Here is a 25,111-nt window from a genome sequence, read left to right as displayed (position 1 = left end):
CATAAATTTAAGGGAAGACAGTCATTATGGTTGTGATTTTCTGCAGCCGTATTCAGCTGTATGGGAGCAGATGTGGAGTAGGCAGAGAGATGGATTTAACCATGGATTAGCCATGGATGAAATTCTGTAAGACAGATACAAAGCAAGGGAAGAGGGAGTAATTATAAGGATGGGTCACAAGATGTAAACTGGGTGAATAAGAAAGGGACAATGACAACTGGGTGACAATGAAAAAGTGGTGTGAGCAATTGATCTTGGTCCCAGTAGAATACAACTATGTGTGAATTAGAAAGACAAAAGGTAATGGTCATGGAGACAGATTCCTGAAATGGAAAGCTTTGGAAATTAAGAGTTGTTAGTACAAAGAAATTATATGCTATAACCTGAGTATTGATGGTCCTGTGTTGATAGAAGATGACCCTTTTAGGGGACATAAGGTCAAGGCACTGAGAAGCTAGATGGAAGCATTATATGACCAAGGATAAAACGGGAGTAGTTTAGGACACAGTGATTTTTATCTCTTGAAAGGAAAAGAGAGAATGACCTGGAGATACATAAAAGAGTGCAATAAGGAAGGGTAATACGAGCTCACACCATGAACTTTAAAACTGGAAGGATTGATGAAAGAAGGAGGAAAGATTGCCTGGAAGTGGCAAAGTGCATTTTCCCCATCTCCGGGCCCTGTGGTTTTAGAATGTGCAGGAGAAAAAGCCACTCAGTGAGAGGACTTTTGAAAAAGAGCCTCCTTAAGGAAGAACCAGTTTGTCATGGGAGTGGTTCTCAACCTTGGCTGCTCATCTCATAAATAGTTTAGACAGAGGATCAATTGACTGACAGATGATAGATTTATTTAAGATAAATAGTTTCCAGTTTCCCTGTTTAAATGTTCCCCCCAAATTCGAACAGTCTACAACATGTTCAAAACAAGTAATTTTTCAGTTAATTAAATCATATGAATGGCATTACTTTCATCTTCTTTTTTTTTTTTTAATTTTTTTTTCAACGTTTTTTATTTATTTTTGGGACAGAGAGAGACAAAGCATGAACGGGGGAGGGGCAGAGAGAGAGGGAGACACAGAATCGGAAACAGGCTCCAGGCTCCGAGCCATCAGCCCAGAGCCTGACGCGGGGCTCGAACTCACGGACCGCGAGATCGTGACCTGGCTGAAGTCGGACACTTAACCGACTGCGCCACCCAGGTGCCCCTACTTTCATCTTCTTTATGCAGTGAGAAAACTAACCATCGTCTTGCACCTTAATTAGCTGATATTACCTCAGAGGAATTACTGAAATGTATTTAAGCAGGAAATGACCTCATTTAAACATTTTTTTTTTTTTTTAGTATCAAGAGGGAATTTTCCAACAATAATAAAGTCTACTTCTTCATGTTACACTAAAGGGATAGGATTGAATGTGTCACGGGGTACAATTCTGAGAAGGCTACTGACAACAACTACAGATAGGCCATGCAGCCATGTAGACCTAAATGTCTGTGCAGCATCGATCCTTCGGGCATGATACTCAAGAAGACCGGGAAATACAATGTGAGTCCACCACATTAGGGGGAAATGCCGCATTCATTTCCTTACTAAAGGTGTCATGGTGTACAGTCTATGGTGAATTAACATACAAATGGTGGTGGGAACAAGTTCAAGTGCTTAATACTAAGAGAGAAAAGAACCAAATCAAATCGATTTTTAAGACTAGATATTTTATCATTTTTAAGTTTATTCATTTATTCCTCCAGACAGCATGTTTTGAGGGTCTAATATATGGGAGGCACTCTGCTGGCTAAAGAGCACACAGCAACAAACGAACTCTTAACTTCCCAAAGTTTATAATGTGGCTTCTGCACAGTGAAGGAAACAATCAACAAAAGTAAAGGGCAGCCCACAGAATGGGAGAAGATATTTGCACAATTTACAATCTTCTTCATGCTTCTGAAGAATATTTTTTACTCACCACTCAAAAAGGCAAGGTATATGTGTATGCCCTGATAATTACAATTGCAGCAATTACCTTTCATTTAGATATTTACTCCTAAATTTATTTCCTGATACCTCTTGTGAAGACTCGAGATACCTAGGAGTCTTACAAAACTTGGAATGAGGAACCACAAACTCAGAAAAAACTAGTATTCTTAGTAAATCTCTCACGATTTTTGTGACTTTAAAAATCAAGAATAAACATTTCTGTCACCCCCAGTGAGGGTGGAGGCAGTTAAAATCAACTCAGATGTCTTTGGGTTTTGTTTTTTAACATGAATACTAATAACACAGATTAAATAAGAATAAACAGAGATACAAGGGTTGAAGAAAAATTTTTTTAAATGCATTTGACCATAATTCTTCTGAGAAGAGGAACAAAATGGAGTAATGTTGCAGAAAGAAATGAAAATCCCCAAGGCAACCCAGAGAAGGGAGAAGAGCTTCTCTTAAAGTATAAATGGGTCTTTGTTGGATTTTAACAAGCCCTTGAAGGAAAGATTCCTGGAGATGTCTGAAGTTCTTCATTTAATGCGAAAATACTTTACACTTTCTCTTAAACAAAGAAATCACCCCACTGGCTAGGAGCCAGAGCCTGCACATTTTTTGAGGCACCACAGGAAAAGAGAAAAGAAGAAAGAAGGCCAGCACTAGCACATTCACTCACCCTCAGGGAAGAATGTGCCCCACTTCCCAGAGTTGTAATCAGTGGCAGTTCTGGATCCTGATTAATGAGTCCTTCCATGTTCCCCGCTCTGCTGTCCCTCTGCTGCTCTACAGTTTCAATTTTCACCCCAAATCTGGAAGTGCGTCCTCGGTGAAGAAAGCCCTGAGATGATGTGCCGGGAATAAAAGGGAAATGCAGATATTGGTGCTACCTGACCAGCAGGAAATTTGAACTGTAGCAACTGAGATGGCCCAAAGAGTTGTTGAAATGTAAGATAAAGTTCAGAAAGGGATTACTATGTCATGTTTCTTTTTGAGGGGGGCAGGGAGCAGGGTTTGAGTTAAAAGCTTAGGAGTCAGTGTGTGGCACACCATCACTTTTTCACTGCGTCCTGCTCAGGGCTGGGACTTCTTGGAGTCACAGCTACAGTGAGACTTTCTACTTAACCTGAAAAAAGGCTTTTGGTGTCATTTGCGTGGCTGAGCTGGGATAACTCGTCTGTGAGTTATGATTTATTCACATATGTGACTATGGTATTCACAGACACATTAATGCTAGTAGCAACACCTACATTTGCATGCTATCTGCTGAACAGCGTTAGGGCTTTATAAATATAAAGTAAATGAATCTCCCCAAGAAGGCTATATGGCACAGAAATGGAATTACAGGGATGTACGCCATCGACTCACCATCTCACAGCTAGGAAATGGTGGTCTTTGCTTCTGAGTCTGTGCTTTCGAGCACTCAACCATTTGCACCTCCATTCAAGGAAAACCCTGATATGAGTACTAATTACCATGTTCAAAGATGCCCAGATGCTCCTTTTAAGAGAAACTAGTACTTTATAAAAAGTACAAAAAGAGGAAGTATCTAAGACACCAACAAAGAGCAGGAGTTAAGAATTAGGACTGAGTTTGGAGGCTGCCTTTTGCCTGTTTGCAAGCTACGTGACACTGAGCAAAGGGCAATGTTGTTAAAACTCAGTTTTCTCACCCGTAGGATGGGGATAATAATAGCAGGTTTGCCATAAAGAATAAATGAGATAATGCATGTTAGGTGGCACCTATCCGGTACAAGAAAATTATAATAAACTGTAGCCAAAAACTTAATGCCTTTAACATAGATTTCTCATAAACAATCTGATAGTGAATTTACTCCAGTGAAATCTAAACTTTCCAATTATTTTACGCCCACAATATAAATTAGAGGACTGCTTTATATATTTCAAGAACTTGGATATGGCACGGATACTTTTGGCTACAAAAAAACAAATGTGAAAATTAACTTCAGCACATCCAAATCCGGGCATCTAGCTGACAACATGAAGCAAATTATTAGACTGAGAAGTGACTATCTGCCACACATGAGAACAAGTAATGCCTCTCTTCGTTTGCTTCCAAAACTGTCCCTCAGTCTCAGACTTCTTCTGGGTTACTTTGCAGTCACTGTCCCTGGAGCAGCAGTTGCTTGTAGCTCAGCACTGTGGCTTCTAGCACCAAAGGAAGCTTTCTGACCAGATCACTCTAAGTCACTCTGTGTCAAGCTGCCAAAGACTTTGTGGTTAAGAAGAATGGTCGAAGCCTTCTATAATTTAAAATCAGGGTGTTTTTTTTTCCACTGGAGTGATTCAATGTACATTGTGTGCACACATGTTCCAGTTACAGATGGAGACTCAAATGACTATCAGACCCTTTGGTGTGAGTTCAAATTTCCTGAAGGTGTTGGAATGTCTGTAAAACATCAGATGCCCTTCTGCTTGAGCTTTTTTTTTTTTTTTAATAAATACATTTTAATTCTTTGCTGATTTGACATCTCGCTTTATTTACGGAAAGATTTGACAGTACCTTTGAAAAATTATTCGTAAAAAGTTTTTGAGTCTCTGGCAGGTAACTGACTTTCATATTAAGCACTTAGATCTGATTTGCCTATAACCGAAGACTAGTCATTGTGTTTGTGTGTGTTCCCTTCCCACCAAAAAATCTAAAATCTTTATTCTTGTTCCAATACTATTAGTCATATTTTACAGAATTATTGGTGAGGTGCTGTCATCACTCTAACGATTTAGTTTTCCTACTTAACCTTCAGAAATTCTTTTCAGAGAGGCTTGGGCAATGTTATCAATGTATACTTGGGCGTTTTATTTCTAAGCCTTGTGATAATGGTGAAGTAGCTTCCACTTACCTCTTTTTGCACTAATCCCGATTGTCAGAGAGAAAAAAAAAAGCCTCCTGTGGTGTTGTGCTTCAAGTAGTAGATTCTGCAGTCCAATGGCTTCCACCAGCTGCCTTTGTTTTTAATGTCTGAGAATCAGAATGTTAAGAAATTGCCGTGAAAAGAAAAATATTCGAAGCAGATATAGTCTTCGGCTGACACCCTGCATTTTTGGTCTCAAGCAAAAAATGAAAACACAGAATATCCATCATCAGCCACCAACCCTGCAGATAGGCTGAAAATGTAGCTGTTTATATAACATGCTTTCAGGTGTATTACTCCCCAGCATGGGATCTCTTGCTCCCTTTCCGATGGCAAAAATTCTACCATTACAGTCATTAGAGTCATTCCTAAGAATATTAAAGCAATGCCACTGTAACAATGTAATATTACAATGCCATATCATCAATTCAAGACAGGCTCTTCATGCTGTGGTAGCAAATGACCTCCAAGTCACAGTGATTTAAAATCATATAAGTTTTCATTATTTTCTTACTTATGTGACAGGTGTATCAGTGGGGCAGAGGGCTTCTGTTCATCAGTCATTCAGAGACTTCTCTTATCATCATTCCTAAAGAAAAAAAAAATCCTAAATGGGTCTGAAAGTCACAAGGAGGTGCCCAGATCCCCACCCTGATACTGATCAGTTCTACTCACAACTCACCAGCCAGCACTTGTAACATGGTCTCTACAGCCACAAACGGGTCAGCAAGTACATCCAATATGCACCTGAAGCAGTGGGAAAGCATTTAGTAGGAGCACTAAATGACTCCTTCTTTAAGGAATTCCGAATTTGGAAACAGCCTTTACCTTAATGCTTAAGAAATTCTGAAAAGTCCTGAAGAAGCAGAGGTGAAGGAAAGCAAGGCTAATTGGGTTCAGAGGCTTCTCGGGACATGAGCCCAAGGGAGAGGAACCTGTTTGTTTGGAAACAAACAAACAAACAAACAAACAAACAAACAAACAGATGTTAAACAAAAATAAGAGGCAGATCAATTTATTATGCAACTTTGTTCATATCAGTTGTGCTTAAAACTACATTGTAATTAGTGTCAAATTTTTAAAAATGTAAGTATAGCATTTATACTTTAAAAATTACACAAAGTAATATTATATGTGAGGAGCACCTGGGTGGCTCAGTCAGTTAAGAGTCCGACTTCGGCTCAGGTCATGATCTCGCAGTCCGGCAGTCCGCTGAGTTCGAGTCCGCTGAGCACAGAGCATTGGGCTCTGTGCTGACAGCTCAAAGCCCAGAGCCTGCTTCCAATTCTGTGTTGTCCTCTCTCTCTGCCCCTCCCCACTCACGATCTGTCTCAAAATGAATAAACGTTAAAAAAATTAAAAATATATATACTATTTGACAAGATTATCACAAAAATGTTAAACACACTTATATTTGTGTAATACTAAAAATAACAAAGCCAGGTCATTCATTATTTGCTTCAAATTAGCATTGAAAGAAAATAGCCAAAACATGATATGCACATATGCTAAGGTTTTTTAAATGTTTTTATTTATTTACTTTGAGAGAGAAAGAGAGAGAGAGAGAGAGAGGAGGGAGGGAGGGAGGGAGGGAGAGAGAGAGAGAGAGTTTATTGTAAGTCTCCTCAGGATTCACTAAAATGAATAACTACTTGCCAGGAAATCAGTTTTCCTTTGAGAACTATAAGTGGCAGCCACATTTCAATTTGTCTGCTTCATACTTAGATGACAATATTTTCATAACTAATTACATTTTTTATAGCCACTCCCTCTAACCATGAAGCTACCCATCGGTGCTAGATTATTCAACAGTCCCTTACCAGTTAAATACTTTTTATTGTATGACACACTGCGATTGTGTATCAATTCATCTGTTGAGGAACACTTGAGTCATTTCCAGCCTTTGGTATTACAAATAAAGGTGCTTTGAACATTTAGGTGCAAGTCTTTGTATAGACATAAGCATTCATTTCTATAGAGCATGTACCTAGGAATAGAATGACTAGCCATAGAAAAGTGTGATTTTAACTTTTTAAGAAATTGCCAAACTCTGTTCCAAAGTGATTATTCAATTTTCCTTTCCCTTGAGCATTGTATGAGAGTTCCAAATGTTCCATTTTCTCAAACACTTGGTATAGCCAGCCTTTTTAATTTTAGGCATTCTAACAGGTGTGCAGTAATATCTCGTTGTGGATTTAATTTGAATTTTTCTAACAATGAGTACGTTTTTATTCACCATTTAAACTATTTTTTGAGGTATCTGTTGATGTCTTTTGTTTCTTCTTTGATTGGATTGTCTGCTTTTTTTCTCTTTTTCTTTCTTTTTTTTTTTTTTGGAATTGATTTGTAGGAACTCTACATGTTCTTGATTCAAATCTTTTGTCTGACAGATGTGTTTTGGATAGTTTCTACCAGGCTGTCATTTGCTTTTCATTTTCTTAACTGTATTTTTGGAAGAGTAAATGAAAGAAATGAAAAATATTGGGCAAATGACATTGAAAGTTAGATATTAGTTTTTTTTTAAGGAAGGAGCTGTCCTCAAAATTGCATCACATTCTTTCTGGGACTAAGATATTAGGTATCATTAAGATACGCAAAATTCAAAACTAAAGAAAATCATATAAAAAACACCATCACAACAATGTCCATTTCCTGAGTGCCAAGGCTGTGCCAAACAATGTGGTTGGCTACTTAGATAGGAAGTGACTGAGATAGAAGCCTGTCCAACTCCAGAATTATACAACTTTTATCTCTGCCAAAGCCAGCATATTTCTGTTAGTGTTTCATGATTAGTCTGAGAGCCTAAAAAACAGTGAACAAAAAGTACACATTGGTAAACTTCCACTTCTACAAACTTAGCTTTTTTAAGTACTGTGATATTGAGTCTGAAAAGTAGAACATTGAAAGTGATGATCTCAAAATGTCGGATCAATCTTTCCATCCATCTTAATTTGGGGGACTCAAAGGAGTGGATGATACAGGATTACTCTAAATAACAAAGAGGAGTTGTTTGCATTTATTTTTTAAATTATTTTTTTCTTAACGGTTATCTAACATACTTTTAAATGTTAAAGCAAACAGGTATACTGTGAGGACATTCATATGTATTTTTAAGGTAAAATTTCAAGTTTCTGGAAAATATTTTTTTTAATTATTTGAAAATTTTATTTATTTGATTTGAGAGAGAGAGAGCACATGAGCAGGGGAGGAGGAGAGAGAAGAAGAGAGAGAATTCCAAGCAAGCTCCATGCTGTCAGTGCAGAGTCTGGTGTGGGGCTTGAACTCATGAACCATGAGATCATGACGTGAGCCGCATTCAAGAGTTAGATGCTTTACTGACTGAGCCATCCAGCTGCCCCAGAATATATTATTCTTATGGTTTATTATTTCAATTATACCCTCATGTACTGGCATTCTTTATTCACTGGCATTTGTCATTTGGGTCTTTCTGAAAAGACAGCTATTTATTGAGTTTCGAGTCAAGGAGAGTTTGATGCTCAAGTCTTGAGTTGTGGTAAAAAGTTATGCATAGGGTTAATTCTGACTTCCATGTGATCAGTCATAATTTTAAGCTCATGGACTGAGATTAAATAATAAAAAGTCACACAAGAAGAAGGTACAAAGTTGAGGAAATATGTTTATACAAAATATGGAAAATATAAGAAAATAGTAAAATGTAGATTTAAACACAAATATGTCAGTAATTACAGTAAATGTTAATATGTTAAATTCCTTATTAAAGTCAAAGATTTTCATACTGTATTTATCAACAGCAACAACTCTATGTGTGTTGGAAGAAATATATCTAAAACGAAGTTAAGAAAATAATTGAAAGTAACAAATAGAAAAATATGAAAAGCAGAAACAGCAAACAAAGCAACTATAGTGATTTATCACAAAGTATACTACAAGGCATAAAGCATTACTAAAGAGATGAAAAGAAAATATTCATGGGTAATAAGAGGTTCAATTGGCCGGAAAGATATAACAATTCTAAATACCTAGTTTTATAGCTTCAATTTTATGAGACAAAAATTAACAGAAATTCAAGGAAAAATACAAAATAAATACAGAATATTCTAAAAATTATGATTAAACACTGAGCTATAAAGCAATGACTAAAAATAATATTAACCACAATGTGGTTAAAGATGCCTAAACCAAATCTAGAAAAAAATAAAAATAATATTCCAATGAGGAAGCTGTTATCCCAGTAATGCTAGAATGAGTTAACCTTTGAAAATCAATCAGTGTATTTAATCACATCAACAAATAAATTAGAAATGCTATTATTCAGAAAAGAATTAGCCAAACTTTAATATTCATTACTTAGAAAAACTTTTATTTTTTTAGCAAAGTTTTCATAAAACTGAATTTAAAAACATTTTAAAACAAAAAAAACCCAAAAAACTTTCTTCTATACTAAACATATCTACAAAAATGCATAGCAAAATATAAAATTATAAATTTTAAAAGTCTTTCTCACTAATAAATATTCTATTATCAATAATATGTCCAACATTTTATTGGATTCCCAAGCAATTACAGCAAGACAGAAAAGAAAATAAAATGTCTACGGCATTGAAAGAAACAAAACTGTTTTGCTCTTCACAGTGAGAAAATCCAAAAAATTCTACATGTAAATTATTAAAACAAGTGAGTACATCAGGGCTACTGAATATAAGGTTGTAAGAGTGTTCCTGAGGAAAAAAAAAGAATGAATAGGATATACAAACAGATTTATTTTAAGAAAATGGCTTATGCAATTGTAAGGACAGGCAAGTATGAAATCTGTAGAGTGACAGGCTGGAAATTCAGGCTGGAATTGATATTGCATTCTTGAGGTTGAAATCTTCAGGGCAAGCCAACAGGCAGAGTTGTTTCTCCTCCTCCTCCTCCTCCTCCTCCTCCTCCTCCTCCTCCTCCTCCTCCTCCTCCTCCTCCTCCTCCTCCTCTCCCCCTCCTCCTCCACCCCTTTCCCCTCCTCCTTTCCCTCTTCCTTCTTCCCCCCCTCCTCTTCCTCCTTCTTCTCCCTCTTCTCCCTACTTCCCCTCCCCCTTTTCCCCTTCCCCTTATTCCTTTTTCTTCCTTCCTTCTTCTTCTTTCTTCCTTCTTTATTCTGACAGAGAGAGTTAGCATGCACAAGAAAGGGAGGGGCAGAGAAAGAATCTCAAGCAGGTCCTGAGTTGTCACCACAGAGCCTGATGCAAGTCTTGATCCCAAGTATCTTGAGATACCCACCTGAGCTGAAACCCGGAGGCTGATACTTAACTGACTGAACCACTCAGGCGCCCCCAGCAGGCAGAGTTTTTATACTGCAATTCTGAGACAATTGTTTCTTTTTGAGGAAACTTCAGTCTTTGGTCCAAAGGCGTTCAACTTATTGAATGTGGTTCTCCCATGTTATGGGAAATAATCTGCTTTACTCAAAGTCTAATGAGTTAAATATTAATCACATTTTAAAAATAGCTTCACAACATCTTGATTGGTATTAAATAAATAAATGGGCAACATAGCCTAGTCAAGTTCACGCATAAAATTACCCATCACAGTCTAGCACTTGTTGTGAACTTGGCACCCCTACACATCTCCTTAAACCATATTTAATCTCTAATGACATAATCCAAATATACTTCTGCCTAATATGATACAACTATCCCGTGTGCAACCCAAAATCCACTAATTCTTTTACCAGAAGATGATGCAAACTCCTTGGGTGATAATCCCTTTTCCCTCATATCCTGTAACTTAAATACTATGATGTAAAGTTAACAAAACTTAAATACCATGATGCAAAGTTAATACATCTTATATAAGAAGAAAAACAGTATGTCTACACGTCCAGAGACACACACAAATATATTCATAGTAGAATAAGGAAGAAATAGTCATAACGATTATAGTTCTAGTTTCTGAAACTGATCACCTGGTTGTGGACGGTATTAATAACCACCTCTATCCATTCCATATTGTCTTAGCCCTCAGGAAGCATGTCAGCAGAACATGGCTCTTTACCTGCTACAGAGACCCAGATAGTCATTCATGAAGAGTCTAGGCCATTAGTAGTCCTGCCTGAATTGGGTTGTTGTAATTTTCCACCGACTCTAACCACAGAGCATGGTAGTAGTAGGAGATGCCTAACAGAGCTTCTGTATTTCAGACATTCTCTTCCTTACGTTCATTTTATAGTACCAGCTCAATTTCCTCCTGGAAATTGGAACCATTCCCCCACCAGGATAATAACTCCCTACTTTGACTATTGATTTAGAGTCAGTCTTAACTTCCAGTTCAGTGGAATCATTCGGTGTCCCCTGGTGGAAGCCTTTCTTCCTCTGAAACTAAGATCTCTAGACCAGCAAAACATAAAATGGTGAGGACAGGAAGGAACATTTTTGCTAGTGGACCACTAAGGGTAATAGTGAGTGGAGCCACTTCCATTCCCACCCCTAGCTTCTTGGACCCATGAGTCCTGGATATGAAATAAATAGCATATGTTGAGCACTGATTTTCAAGATTCCCTTATATATTAATTATATATTATATCATATTATTTATATATGTATATACATACTATATATTCTCATATATAGAGAATGAGTTATAAACCATACCTTTTTATATAATGTATGAAAGCATACATCACAGTATTAAATATTATTGACAGATATATAAATAAAGTATTAAAACTTAGAAAAAATACACAAAAGACAAGGACAGGGTAACATTTGCATAAGCAAAGTGGCATGATTGGAGAGAGGTATAAAGAGAACTTCAATTATGAACTTGTTATTAAAAAAAATTTTTTTCTGAAGCAAATATGGCCAAAAAAAAAAAAAAACACTGAATTTTTCAAATGGGGCATGTGAGTCAATGGTATGGACTGAACTGTGTCCTCCTAAAATTAATATTTTGAAGTCCTAAACTCATTACGATGATATTTGGAGATGGGGCTGTTAGGTGGTAATTAGGTCCAGATGAGGTCGTGAGGGTGGGACCCTCATAGTGGGCTTAGTGCCCTCATAAGAAGAGGCTTCAGAAAACTTGCTCCCTGTCTCTCCACTATGTGTGAATACACCCAGGAGGCAGCCATCTGGAGACCAGGAAGAGAGCTCTCACCAGAACCCTACCCACTGGCACCCACATCTCAGACTTTGAGCCTCCCATACTGTGAGAAAATAAACTTCTGTTGTTGAACCCACCCAATTCATGGTATTTTGCTATGGGCCCACAAGCTGAGAGAGTCATCATTATGCTATTTGTATTATAACTCCTCACATTTAAAAAAATGACCCCCCTTTATGGGGCGCCTGGGTGGCTCAGTCGGTTGAGCATCCGACTTCAGCTCAGGTCACGATCTCCTGGTTCATGAGTTCGAGCCCCGCGTCAGGCTCTGTGCTGACAGCTCAGAGCCTGGAGCCTGCTTTGGATTCTGTGTCTCCCTCTATCTCTGCCCCTCCCCCGCTCATGCTGTCTGTCTGTCTCTCTCTCTCTCTCTCTCTCTCTCTCTCTCTCTCTCTCTCTGTCAAAAATAAATAAAACATTAAAAAAAAATAAAATAAATAAATAAATAAATAAAAATAAAAAAAATAAAAAAATGACCCCCCCTTTAAAAAAAATTTCATCACCATTAATAGCAAGGTCATGTTGCCCAAAGAATGCATGGAAACACGGAATGCAGCAACAATTAAAAATAAGTGAAGGCATTCTTCAATTAAAAGTAAGTGAAGACATTCTTCAAATTTAAATTGCTACACAAATAGCAGGTATTGTAAAATCCTTGAAGGCAGGAATTATATGAATATCCCCAGTGCCTAGTGCAATACTTGCTATATACCAGTGCTTAATGTCTGTTGTATATAAAGAGTACATAAATTAAACAACTTCTAAAACTACCCAAAGAAATAAACTTTACAACCAATGTTTTCTGAAATTCCATAAAGACATAAAGCTACATCAATAACAACTAAATATTTCTTTGAGCGGCTTGTTATTATGTAACATGTTTCTTAACTTTTAAAGTTACTATAAGTAACATGGACCTCTTGGTCTGATAAAAACAATCTTCTAATATCTTCTTTATACAAATTAGCAACTCTGACTTTCCTTGCTGTCTTTATAACTCTTTTCAATTTCCCTTCCCTAACCTTCCTTTCCTGGTCCAAAGTTGGATCCTTTCATACTAAATAGGGGCATGTGATAGCTTCCTTATTTGTCTTCTTCTGAACTAATAGTCCCTAAGAAACTATTATCATTTTTATTTTCTGTCAGTCCCAAGACACATACTGCAACTTTTTCAGGAAAAATGATCACATTTTGTTTATTAACCTGCATCAGACAACACTCAGATTTTTTTATTGATATATAAATAAGCTATCATTGTAGAGAACCACATCTAGAGTATGGACCTGGATACTATTTCTACAAATGGAGCTATCGAGGAAATTTTAAAAAGAGTGGTTGCAAGCAAGCACTGTATATACAGGTTTTTCTTTCTCCTTTCTTTTGTCTTCTTTTGTCTCCTTTCCTTTCCTTCCTTTCTTCCTTTCTCTTTTTCTCTCTTCTCTTTTCTTTTTTCTTTCTTCTCTAACATCATATGTGTTTATACTTTCCCTAACTTTGCAAACGTGTTAATTCAAACTGGTCTCCTAAGTATTCCCTCCTGTTGGTGGCATTTGGCTGTATAGTAAAATGAGCAGCTCCCACAATTGTTAATGCTTCCTTCCTCAAAGGGAGAGAAGTACAAATTTAAGTTTGTGTTACTCCCCACCTGAGGCAAGATGTCTTGTCGTTTTTTGGTGAATTCAAATAATTGCTACAACAGTTTGTTCTTATTTGCATTATATAGAACTATAGCAACAATATTTGCACTGTTATTAACCTGTTTTGCAGTAAATAGTGTTTACTTATGGCCTTGTACATGTGGTATCTATTAAGTAACATCCCCAAGAATGGAAGCTTGCTTACTTGCTAAATGGAAAACAAAATGTCAAAAGTAATTGAGGGGAAATGAAAAGTAAATGGCAAATTTTGACAGGCTTAAGGCTTACTCAAATTATCAAAAATGCAGATTACTTAGACATTAATAAATGAAATACTAATAACAGTTCTTCAGGCTTGACTGGAACTATTTATGGCAAGATTTCAACATTTCTTCACATAATATGACACATTTACATTTTCCCAATGCAGTTAAGATTTCAATTATTAATGTAATACATATTTTATTAGTCATTTAGTAATACTGTAGAATAATTGAAAAACGCAGTGAATAATTTATAAAATGAGAACAGTGATTCCAAGAGACTTTCTTCAATTTAAGCAAGAAAATAATACAACTTTTTATAGAAGGAAAACACCATCTTCCATGGCTTTATTATTGTTGAATTTATAGCTCATATTTCAGTTGTCTTTAAAAATGATTTAAGATGGCCTAGGATAAACATAATGCAACCCATGTTACTTTAAAAAATATATATTTTAAATATTTATTTACTTTTGAGACAGAGAGAGACAGAACATGAGCAAGGGAGGGGCAGAGAGAGAGGGAGACACAGAATACGAAGCAGGCTCCAGGCTCTGAGCTGTCAGCACAGAGCCTGAAGTGGGGCTCATACTCGTGAACTGTGTGATCATGACCTGAGTGAAATCTGAGGCTTAGCTGCCTGAGCCACCAAGGCACCCCAATTAAAAATATTTTTAAATGTGAATGATAGGAGTCATTTGGGAAAGGAGAATCTGAGTACTTTGGCCAAAGGGTAAAAGTGGTATCTCACCAAGTGTTTTCTGCTCAGAAAGAGAATTTGTTGTTGCCAGCATCTCATGTGACATCAGATCCAATATGAGAAATGTTCAACCATTCTGCAAGATGATGCTACTCAGAACTTGAGCAAGAATTGAATTTCCTCTGGGAAGGTGTTCTTTTTTTTAAGTTTTTATAAAATTTATTTTAACTAATCTCTACACCTCATGTGGGGCTCTAACCCAAGACCCCTAGATAAAGAGCCACACGCTCCTCCAACTGAGCCAGCCAGGTGCTCCTCCTCTGGTAAATTGTTGTGCACCTACCTCATTGACAGTGTGAAAAATGCTGGGAACTAACATAACATCAGAAATTGCCCACCTGGAGTACCTGGGTGACTCAGTAGGTTGAGCATCTAACTCTTGATTTCGGCTCGGGTCATGATCTCACAGTTTATAAGATCAAGCCCAGGCAACAGGCTCTGCACTGACAGTGGAAAGTCTGCTTGGGATTCTCTCTTTTCATCTCCCTCTGACCCTACCCCAGTCAAGCACACTCTCTTTCTCTCTCAAAGTAAATAAGGATTTAAAAAATATAGGTACCACCATTAGGTAAGACTTTGAACTATGCCACCACTCAATCCTTGATATAGCAGAGTATTAGAACACAAATTCCAAAACCCAGAGAAATTTGGAGAGGTTATACTATGTCTGTGGATAGGTGGAAGAAAGAACTGGAAATAAATCTAGAACCTTGGATTTTTCATTCTCCAACTTACCAATTTTCATTGACAAACCTTAAAAAATCCTAAAGCAACAATATTGGGTTTCTGTTTTTTATGTAATCAAACTAATCTCACAACTGAGTTCCCATCCTGTAAGGACGTTGAGGAAGACTCCATTTCAGTTTTCCTGGGGGTCTCCCTACCCAGAGTAGTACAAAAGTCCCAATGTTAACAAAATGGGAAATCGTTCTAAGTCACATGTCACAGTTGACATTGCTGCCCTCCGGAGGACTGATGTCCTCTGCCTTCAGGAGCCGTGATGCCCCTTTTTAGGCATGTTTGAAAAAGCTGAAAATATTCTTCTCAGGGAAGCTCCAGGGGCTTGTGTGACCAATGGATCTTTAACCTCTCTCTTGGGTCATACAAAGACCCCCATATTTTTTCTGCTTCTCAAAAGCACACCCCTCTCTTCTGCCTCCACAAGTCCCCAACAATGTACTTTCACTGATCCTAGGAGAGGTCTACATCATGAAGTTTCTATTTGCTGCCTTGCAAAGACCTCCAGGGAGAAGAATAACAAAGATCAGCTGTCTGCCTAGAATGAAGGGAAGAGAAAAATTGTACGGAGCACAAATGCTATTTAATCTTGAAACCAAATATTGCCACCAGAATGACTTAAAAATGATAAAAAGTTTGTCAGAACGTTTTAATTTTAATACTAACTAAACCAAAATGTGCAAGGTATTGTATCTTACCTTTTCAATGCAACCCATTTTAAGAGGTCATGGAGCACATGATGTAATTTTTTTCCCATTCATTTTTGTTCGGTTTCTTTGAATTCAAACTAAAATTGACTTCATCACTCGTTTGACTCTCCACTCCAAACTCTCCCCAATCCACTGATTTCTTTTCTCTTGTCTGTGTTGGTGATTGCACTGCCAAGGTAAGTCCTGTGATATCTCTTAAAGAAAAGAAGCAAGAAACCAAAATAACTCAACCCATTTAGACAATCCGTTATGGTAGCTCCTACACAAGCTATGGACACCCATCTCTCTGTTTTTGCAGAAAGTACTTCTCTATGATAAGGTATGGCTCTTCTACATCTGGAGCAACCTCCAGGATTCTCTAAGTCCAGGTCAAGACCTACCTTCTCCAAAAAAAGTGCTCCTCAACCTCTTTTTTTGTCTTCTTGGAAACAGTCATTCCTTTTGTCTGAAAACTCTCAGATTTGCTTCTCTGCAATCATTCACTATTTCCTGGAGTATATACTTGTCTTAGGCATCTTATGGTTGTACTTATATTTTTATTTATTTTTTTGTACTTATGATATTTTTAAATCATTTATATTATTTATAAGACTTTGCCTATGTGTCTCTAGACCATGAGCTTTGAGTGTGAGGCTATGATTCTTCTCCATAAGTTCTCCATACAGAGATCTCCATAGGCCCCCAGTGAGAGGCCCCCCTGTGAAACTGTTGTATCCTGCCTTCAAGATGTCTGAGAGGAATGTACAGCCATATCTCAGCCTGGTGATTCTGGCAGAATTTAGAGAAAAACATGTTTCCAGTGTAAATTAACATAGAATAAATTAGGTAAGCAAAATCATTTGGTGCCTTTATATTTCTCACACATTACATTAATATTTTAAGTGTGTTCCATATACATATATGTGTACTTATCTATTTATATATACACTTTCCTTATCAATAAAATGGCTTAATATACATCCTGATTTTTGAGAGAGTTGGAGAAAGGAACCCCACATTTTCTGGAATAGAGAAAGAGGAAATTCACCTAGTGCAGGAGGTATCTTTCCTCCAAAAGAAAGTAGAAAACTTCCTCCAGCAACCAAGACCCAATCTAATTTTAAAAGGTCCTTTTTATGAATGTAAAAATGAATACTATTTGAATTATCCATTCATCAAAGCATTAAACTTAAAAACGAATTTCTGCTCTCCAGAATGGCGCCATTGCACATTTCTGCTCCAGAATAATTCGTGTGGCTATATCTGGCAGCCGAACATGAAAGTGTGGGTGTTGAGTGGCTGGCAGCTGGCCCAGTATTTAACCCTGCTGTTTTAGAATGCCATAAAATAAGCACAATTTAATCTTCCCAAATCATTTGGTCAGTGACTGTGATTTCCGCAGAAAATAACTTCAAAGAAGACAGGCACCTTTGTTGATGCTTGTTTAAGCAGCTTTGAGTGCCAACATATTTAAGGATAGGAAGCACAAACCTCAAAGCCTATAATAGATTCTTGGGATTATATACCAAGGGGATGTGTAGACTGGCCTATTAAATTTCCCTGGTGGTAAGGATGTGCTTAGATTGACACAGTTAAGAGATAAGGTCATCAGATAAAAAGTCTGGCTTAGTTAAGTAGAACATGACACTCTTGATCTCAGGATTGTAAATTCAAGCCCCACCTTAGGTGTTTAGATTACTTAAAAATAAAATATTTGGGGCTCCTGGGTGGCTCAGTCAGTTAAGTGTCAGTTCAGGTCACGATCTAGTGGTTGGTGAGTTAGAGCCCCCCTCAGTCTCTGTGCTGACAGCTCAGAGCCTGGAACCCAATTCAGATTCTGTCTCCCTCTCTCTCTCTCTGCCCCTTCCCCGCTCATGTGTTCGTTCTCTCTCTCTCTCTCTCTCTCTCTCTCTCTCTCTCTCTCTCTCTCTCTCTCTCTTTCAAAAATAAGTAAACATTTAAAAATAAATAAAGTATTTAAAATAAAAGTCATCACAAATGGATAGATACTGCTAGTTAAAAATCTATTAAAGTAGAGACTTTGCCCTAGATACTGAAAACAGACTGGTGGTTGCCAGAGGTGGGCTGGGGGTGGATAAAATGGATGAAGGGAGTCAAAAGGTACAAAATTCCAATTATAAAATAAGTAAATCATGGCGATGTGATGTACAGCATTGGAACTAAAGTTAATAACACTGTAGTGCATGTTTGAAAGCTGGTAAGAGAGTAAACCTTAAAAGTTCTCATCACAAGAAAAAGTGCTTTTTGTAAATATATGTGGCGATGGATGTGAACTAAACTTATTGTCATCATTTAAAAATGTATACAAATATGAAATTATTATATACACCTGAAACTAATATAATGTACATCAATTATATTTGAATTTTAAAAAGATTGAGACTTTGCTATAAAAAAACATAAATCAGTATATAAAACCATGATGTTTACTTATGACCTGGAAAAAAAAAAAAACAACACTTCTTTAGGATACTCTCCATAATAACCTCCATTTAATTGATGACATGAAATAAAGATTGTATCAATTTATCTCATGTTTAGTTGGGAACATAATAAACAACTATTTTTTTTAATGTTTACTTATCTATTTTTGGGAGAGAGAGAGCAGGAAAGCAGGGAAGGAAGAGAGAGAGGGAGACAGAATCTAAAGCAGGTTCTAAGATCCAAGCTGTGAACTCAGACTGGACTCAGGACTCAAACTTACGAACTGTGAGATCATGATCTGAGCTAAAGTCAGACACTTAACCAACTGAACAACCCAGGAACCCCACGAACAACTAGTTTTTTTAAGCTGTCATTTGACAGTTTTGGAGAATATTACATGATGTAATTTCAGTAAGTGTATCCATTACATGTAGAAACAAACTCTAGGGAAAGTATCTGATCTCCTTTGATTAATGCTGAGAATCTATTTTAAATTAAGGAAACCAAACCTGACCTACTCTAGTTTGAGGGACCCTGATGTCATAAACGAATTTTGGTGTTTTCAGTAAAACACTAAGACATGATTTATTTTTAAGAGCTTCCCATCTTGTCTTGAATTTTTTAAAAAAATGAAAGACCAAAAATACATTATTTTCCCCAATGCATTTATCTAACTTAGACTTACATATGTAAAAGTAGTTTAAACCAAAATTACTTCTAATATCAATAACACAAGGCAATTTACCTTCTTTATCTTACCACTGAAGATGAACATAGATAAGTCACATTACATATTTATTAAGATGCCTAAGAATATTTTTCTGTCATCATTTTTGTCCATTATTTGCTGTGCAAGTATTCTATTTTGCCTCTCTTTATATTTTCCAGTGACAACTTTTAATTCTCTTCTCAGTCCCAGTTTATTACATAACTCAACCCATTTCTTAGATTTTCAGTTCCTTGATCTCTTTCTCTTAACTTTCTTTTCCAATCCATACTTAATTTCTTCCCTACTTAAAATGGGTTCCATGATTTGTCCTAATACCCTCAAATTCCTTGCCCCTTGACTATCTTTGTGTTATACTCTTTAGAATGTCAATTTCTCTCTCTGATTCATTCTAACTAGTTACTTTGTTATTTTTCCTGGCTACCAGTGATTACCAGAAAAAATAAAATGGCTTAATTCTATTAATAAATGCCATTACAAACATGATATTAGCTGGAGCTATCCTCATAGTGATTCTTATTTTACCCAGAGATTGTTATGTTCTTCTCATACCTATATGATTCACGTTCTGCAAAAGATCTATCTTTGGAAATCACAGGGCAAAATTTCCTCCCCTCAAATCCCACAGGGATAAAGTTCTGGATCATTCCATGGGGAAAGTAACCTAGAGTGTGACAACTACTAGTTGATCATGAGGGCGTCTAAAACAGGTGGTAGAGGATGGGACAAGAGTGTTAATTACTCTCCAAAAGATGACTCACTAAATAAACCCAGAATAAACCAAACATTTTCTGAATCTTCATGTAGCAGATGTTCTGTCTTTTCTTAAAGATTGATGTCAATTATTCCTACCAGTACTGTGACTCATTTGCTTTCTTCATGGTTTTTGGCATAAGGAGCCTGAAGTAAGTGACTGATAGTTATATCATAGAATTCCAAGGGACTATTACTGTGTACACTGATGGAAGAATTCTCCTTTGAGAACCATAACCTCTCAATTCACAGACCCTAAATTTGTGGCAATGAGAAGTACAAGGACCCCAAGTATGTCACTGGGAGTGATGGTAAGTGGGAATATTTGTACTTCAACTACTTGGTTCCCAGGTTCATGTATTCTCTTTGAAGACAAAACCTCAGATAATAGTGTTTCATTTAGAGTATACACTCAACCCTGAGAATAACGTAGTCCTGGAGGAGGATCCTTGCAGGACATAATTTCAAACTTGTGCCTCAGTCACATCTTTAAGAGGTCAAGATACTGTGTTCTGAGGCTAGTGACTGGAAAAGAACCGCGGGATCTCTTGGTCATTTTTCCACTGCCACACTTCCTTTGATATACTTACCAATATTAGTTTTATTTGTGAATAAAACCACTCTGCAAGCCCTCAGATAGTGGGTCTAGAGAAAGCTCTGTTGGCATGAAAGTCAATCCCATAGCAAGAATAAGTGTCAATTACAGAGAATATGAATTGCGATTCTTTCAGAGTGGAAGGGTCCAATATAGTCCACCAAGAAGCTGACTGTACTCTTCAAGGAACAGCCATGTACTAGGGTCCAGGATTGATTTCTTTGCTGACAATTTGCATATTCAACAGGGAAAGTCACTAGATTAGCACTGGTAAGTCAGTGCCCATGCAGACCCCCATGACTACATTCTTCATTGTCCATAGTGCCAGCACTAGGGTGGATTATCATGGAGGTTGGGTAATGTCTACTGGCCAAGTCACTGTATCAATTTGGTTGCTCCCTTCTGTGTCAATGTGTGTTTTCTCTCAGAGATATTGACATACCAATCAAAGATCTTCACATTTTGTGTCTGTTTCATAGGTCCAAATTCAGGTCACCTCTCCAGACCTCTTGGTCCCCAACTTTACATTCTTCCTTTTTTATGTCCCTGACTAACCAGCTATTGCCACTATTGATGAGTTCATGTGACCATGAGGTATTTCTCTTTCCACACAAACTGAATGCCAAATATAATACTTCCAGCTTTACTTATTGAAGAGTTTTCCTACACCACTGCCTTCCAGGGAAACCTCTGCTTGGAGTTGTGATTCATCCATGTTTTCACCTAACATCATGATAACATACCAACCCTTTAGTGAACTCATGACTGAGGGGCATTCTCTTCCATCACCTGTTTATAAGCAAACTTCAACACTGCAGTAGGTGTGACTTGGGGGAGATGTGCTGCTACAGGAGTGGTAGATAACATGGTGTGGTGGAAGGGATTGTCTGGGCTACTAGCTTATGCAATTTATTATCTCTGCTTACTCCTGACCCTGGATGTATCATTTCCATCTTACAACTGTTGGGTTCCATCTGACCGTATTACTTAAATAATCTTAGAGGACTCAGTACATGGTGGCCATCTCTGGCTATTTAATCACTGGATGTCACTAGGTCAGAAGCTCAATTCCTGCCAGGGTCCAGCTGCATACCAGGAGCTGGCTTTCAGTAGGTATGCAGTTCATTACAATAAATAATGCGGCCTTGTTCCAGAAACCCGGGGGTCTATGTTTTAATATTTCCACCAGTGATGCCTCTGGTGTCATATTACCACAGGGGTTATGTTTTCATTCTCCCAATGCACATAATCCTGGTATCACAGTACAATATGGCTCAAGAGACACTGTGATTACACCATATTATTCCCTTTCCTGCTTTGAGCCCCACTAAAAATCACGATAGCCTTCCATGTCACCTAGAAGATGTATTAGAACATCAGTCTTAAGTGCTGAAGATGCTAGCTAGAGAATTCAGAGTTTTGTTACAGAATAGCGAGTTTTGTGCTTCTTTCTTAGAAAACTTATTTAAATCTCCACAATCACCAAATTTTTCTTTGGACTGGTAGTATATGAACTTGGATAGGAACATTTTTACCTCTCTATTTACCATTTCCATCAATTACGTTCCACAGTTGTATTAGGCAATACCTATTACTGTGTCATGAATAGAAATCATAGATATTTTCATATTATGTTATATTTATTATATATATCTTGAACTAATTTATACATGATTTTAATATTTTGAGGTATTAGACCTGCCTCTATCTCTTAATATTTAATAATTTAATTAATATATATATATATTACATTAAAAATGCATGTTCAACATATTTGACATAATATTTCAATATAATAGATTTAACTTACAATTCTATACATTTTTTCATTTATTTACAAATATTTTTACTCTGTAAACTTCTACAGAATGCCACAGAAGTCCAGTTTATAACATAAAAACATCTAGAACCCCTACCTAGACCAAGCCTCTCTCTCTGGTGAGTATGCCTCTATGACATTCAGGTCATCCACCCTAAAGCAGCCTCCTGGGTGCTTTTTACAACATCCTGTTTTTTAGATTTCTTTTCATCACCATGTTTATAAATGCCTATATTTCCTCGTTCATATGGCTGGCTGTTGTTGGCTCACACTTGATCTGGTTGACATTTCCTTCTTAAAATGTCCCACTTTAACATGTCAGGCTTATCCCTCTAGACTTTCTTCAATGGATAAACTTCCTCTGAAAGATAATTTTCCTTAGTTTTTGTCCACTAACACTTCTTTATTCTCTAATTCATTTTCCTATGTGGATAACTTCATCCATTGACACTAGTCCAAACATCATTAAAATGTATTATTCCCAAGGGGATATACAAGTCCGTAATCCCTTATGTGTCATCCTGAAATCCCTAAACCTCCTTTTTCTCTACAAAAGTCACTGGTAGTAAAACATTACCTGAAATTACAAAATAGCCTATACTTACCTCAGGTCCTATGAATATTCATACATTTCACCAATAGAATTTGTATTATGGTTTATTACATGGTGCAGCCAGGATCCTGCTAAGAATACTACCTTTCAAAGGATGGGAGTAAACTATTACCTTTTTTCATTTAAATTACAGTTAGTTGGGGTGCTTGGGTGTCTCAGTCATTTAAACATCCAACTCTTGGTTTCTGATCAGATCGTGATCTCACAGTCCCTGAGATCAAGCCTTGAATGGGTTCTGTGCTGACAGCATGGAGCCTGCTTGAGATTCTTTCCCTCTCTTTCTCTGCCCTTCCCCCACTCATTCACACACATACTCTCTCTCTCTCTCTCAAAAAGAAATAAACTTTAAAAAATTGAAAAAAAAAATTTGAGTTAACATACAGGGCAATTTTGGTTTTAAGAGTAAAATTCAGTGATTCATCACTCACATACAACACCCAATGCCCAACCACAAGTGCCCTCCTTAGGACCCATCGTTCACCTAGTCCATCTCTCACCTACCTCCCTATGTCAAATCAGAGTTTGTTCTCTATCATTAAGAGTCTCTCGGGGCACCTGGGTGGCTCAGTCAGTTGAGCGTCTGACTTTGGCTCAGGTCATGATCTCCCCGTCCGTGAGTTTGGGCCCCACGTAGGGCTCTGTGCTGACAGCTCAGAGCCTGGAGTCTGCTTCGGATTCTGTGTCTCCCCCTCTCTCTGTCCCTTTCCCACTCACGCTCTGTCTCTGTCTCTCTCAAAAATAAATAAACATTTAAAAAAATTAAAAAAAAATAAGGGTCTCTGGTGGTATGTTTCCTTTTTTCTCTTCCCCCCACCCAACTTTCCATATGTTCATCTGTTTTGTTTCTTAAATTCCACAAATGAGTGAGATCACATGGTATTTGTCTTTCTCTGATTTACTTATTTTGCTTAGCATAATACATTCTAACTGTATCCATGTCATTGCAAACAGCAAGATTTCATTCTTTTGGATGGCTAATATTCATTGTTTGTATGTATGTATGTGTATATATGTGTGTGTGTGTGTGTGTGTGTGTGTGTGTGTATACACCAAACTTTATTTATTCATTTATCAGTTGATGGACAATTTGGGCTCTCCCCACAGTTTGGATATTGTTGATAATGCTTCTATAAACACTGGAATGCATGTACCCCTTCAAATCTGTATTTTTGTAATCTTTGGGTAAATATCTAATAATGCAATTGCTGTAAGGTAGGGCAGTTCTATTTTTAGTTTTTGAGGAACTTCCATACTGTTCTCCAGAGTGGCTACACTAGTTTACATTCTCACCAATAGTACAAGAGGATTTTCCTTTCTCCACATCCTTGCCAATACCTGTTGTTTCCTGAGTTGTTAACTTTAGCCATTCTGACAGGTGTATCTCACTGTGGTTTTGATTTGTATTTCCCTGATGATAAGTGAAGTTGAGCATCTTTTCATGTGTCTGTTAGCCATCTGGATATCTTCTTTGTAAAAGTGTCTATTCATGTCTTTTGCCCATTTCTTCACTGGGTTATTTGTTTTTTGGGTGTTGCATTTAATAAGTTCTTAAGAGATTTTGGATACCAACCCTTTATCAAATATGCTGTTATAAATATCTTCTCCCATTCTGTAACCTGTCTTTTACTTTCAAAGTCTGAAAAACTGTGAAACTGAAAAGAGATCAAGAGATGATATTCATATTGCTAGCCCATATTTAGAGAAGGATTCAACTGTCTTCTGAACATCCCCCAAACTCAACACAATTTCCTTCCTCTCCTATATGCCAGTCACATTGCCACTCATCTCCCTAAGGACATCCAGTGTTTGACCATGTCTGACCAGGTTCCTGCATGCACCTTACTGTTCCACACCTCTGGACCTGGACAGTAACAAAGCAGGATTCATAAATACCATCTGGGACACTTATGGCTGAATAATTATTGCTGAAATCCTAACCATATTAAATTACAGAAATGCACCTTCTAGTATTTCTCTCACTACTAGATGAGGAGCTCCATAAGTGAGGGAGGCATGTCATTTTCCCATAACGCAACACAGTGCCTGGCTTTGTGTTGTCTATTGTGTCTGTCACTTAAGCTGAGTTCCTTTATTCTCCTTCTGAT

The 25,111-nt window shown here is 37.3% G+C and overlaps 1 long non-coding RNA gene across 3 annotated transcripts in view; it reads right to left on the bottom strand.

Annotated features, from left to right (window-relative positions):
- LOC131509333 (uncharacterized) overlaps positions 1–25,111 on the bottom strand; it is a 263,716-nt gene that overhangs the window by 133,605 nt on the left and 105,000 nt on the right. For all 3 annotated transcript variants that reach the window (XR_009260438.1, XR_009260436.1, XR_009260437.1), the window contains 5 exons: positions 16,064–16,269; positions 5,674–5,780; positions 5,528–5,592; positions 5,360–5,434; positions 4,834–4,952 (listed from right to left, as the gene is read on the bottom strand). This is a non-coding gene — a long non-coding RNA (uncharacterized LOC131509333). The remainder of the gene's footprint in view (positions 1–4,833; positions 4,953–5,359; positions 5,435–5,527; positions 5,593–5,673; positions 5,781–16,063; positions 16,270–25,111) is intronic.

The sequence above is a fragment of the Neofelis nebulosa genome, chromosome 4 (assembly GCF_028018385.1).
Source record: "Neofelis nebulosa isolate mNeoNeb1 chromosome 4, mNeoNeb1.pri, whole genome shotgun sequence".
NCBI lineage: Eukaryota > Metazoa > Chordata > Mammalia > Carnivora > Felidae > Neofelis > Neofelis nebulosa.
This window is presented reverse-complemented; position numbering and strand designations above follow the sequence as displayed.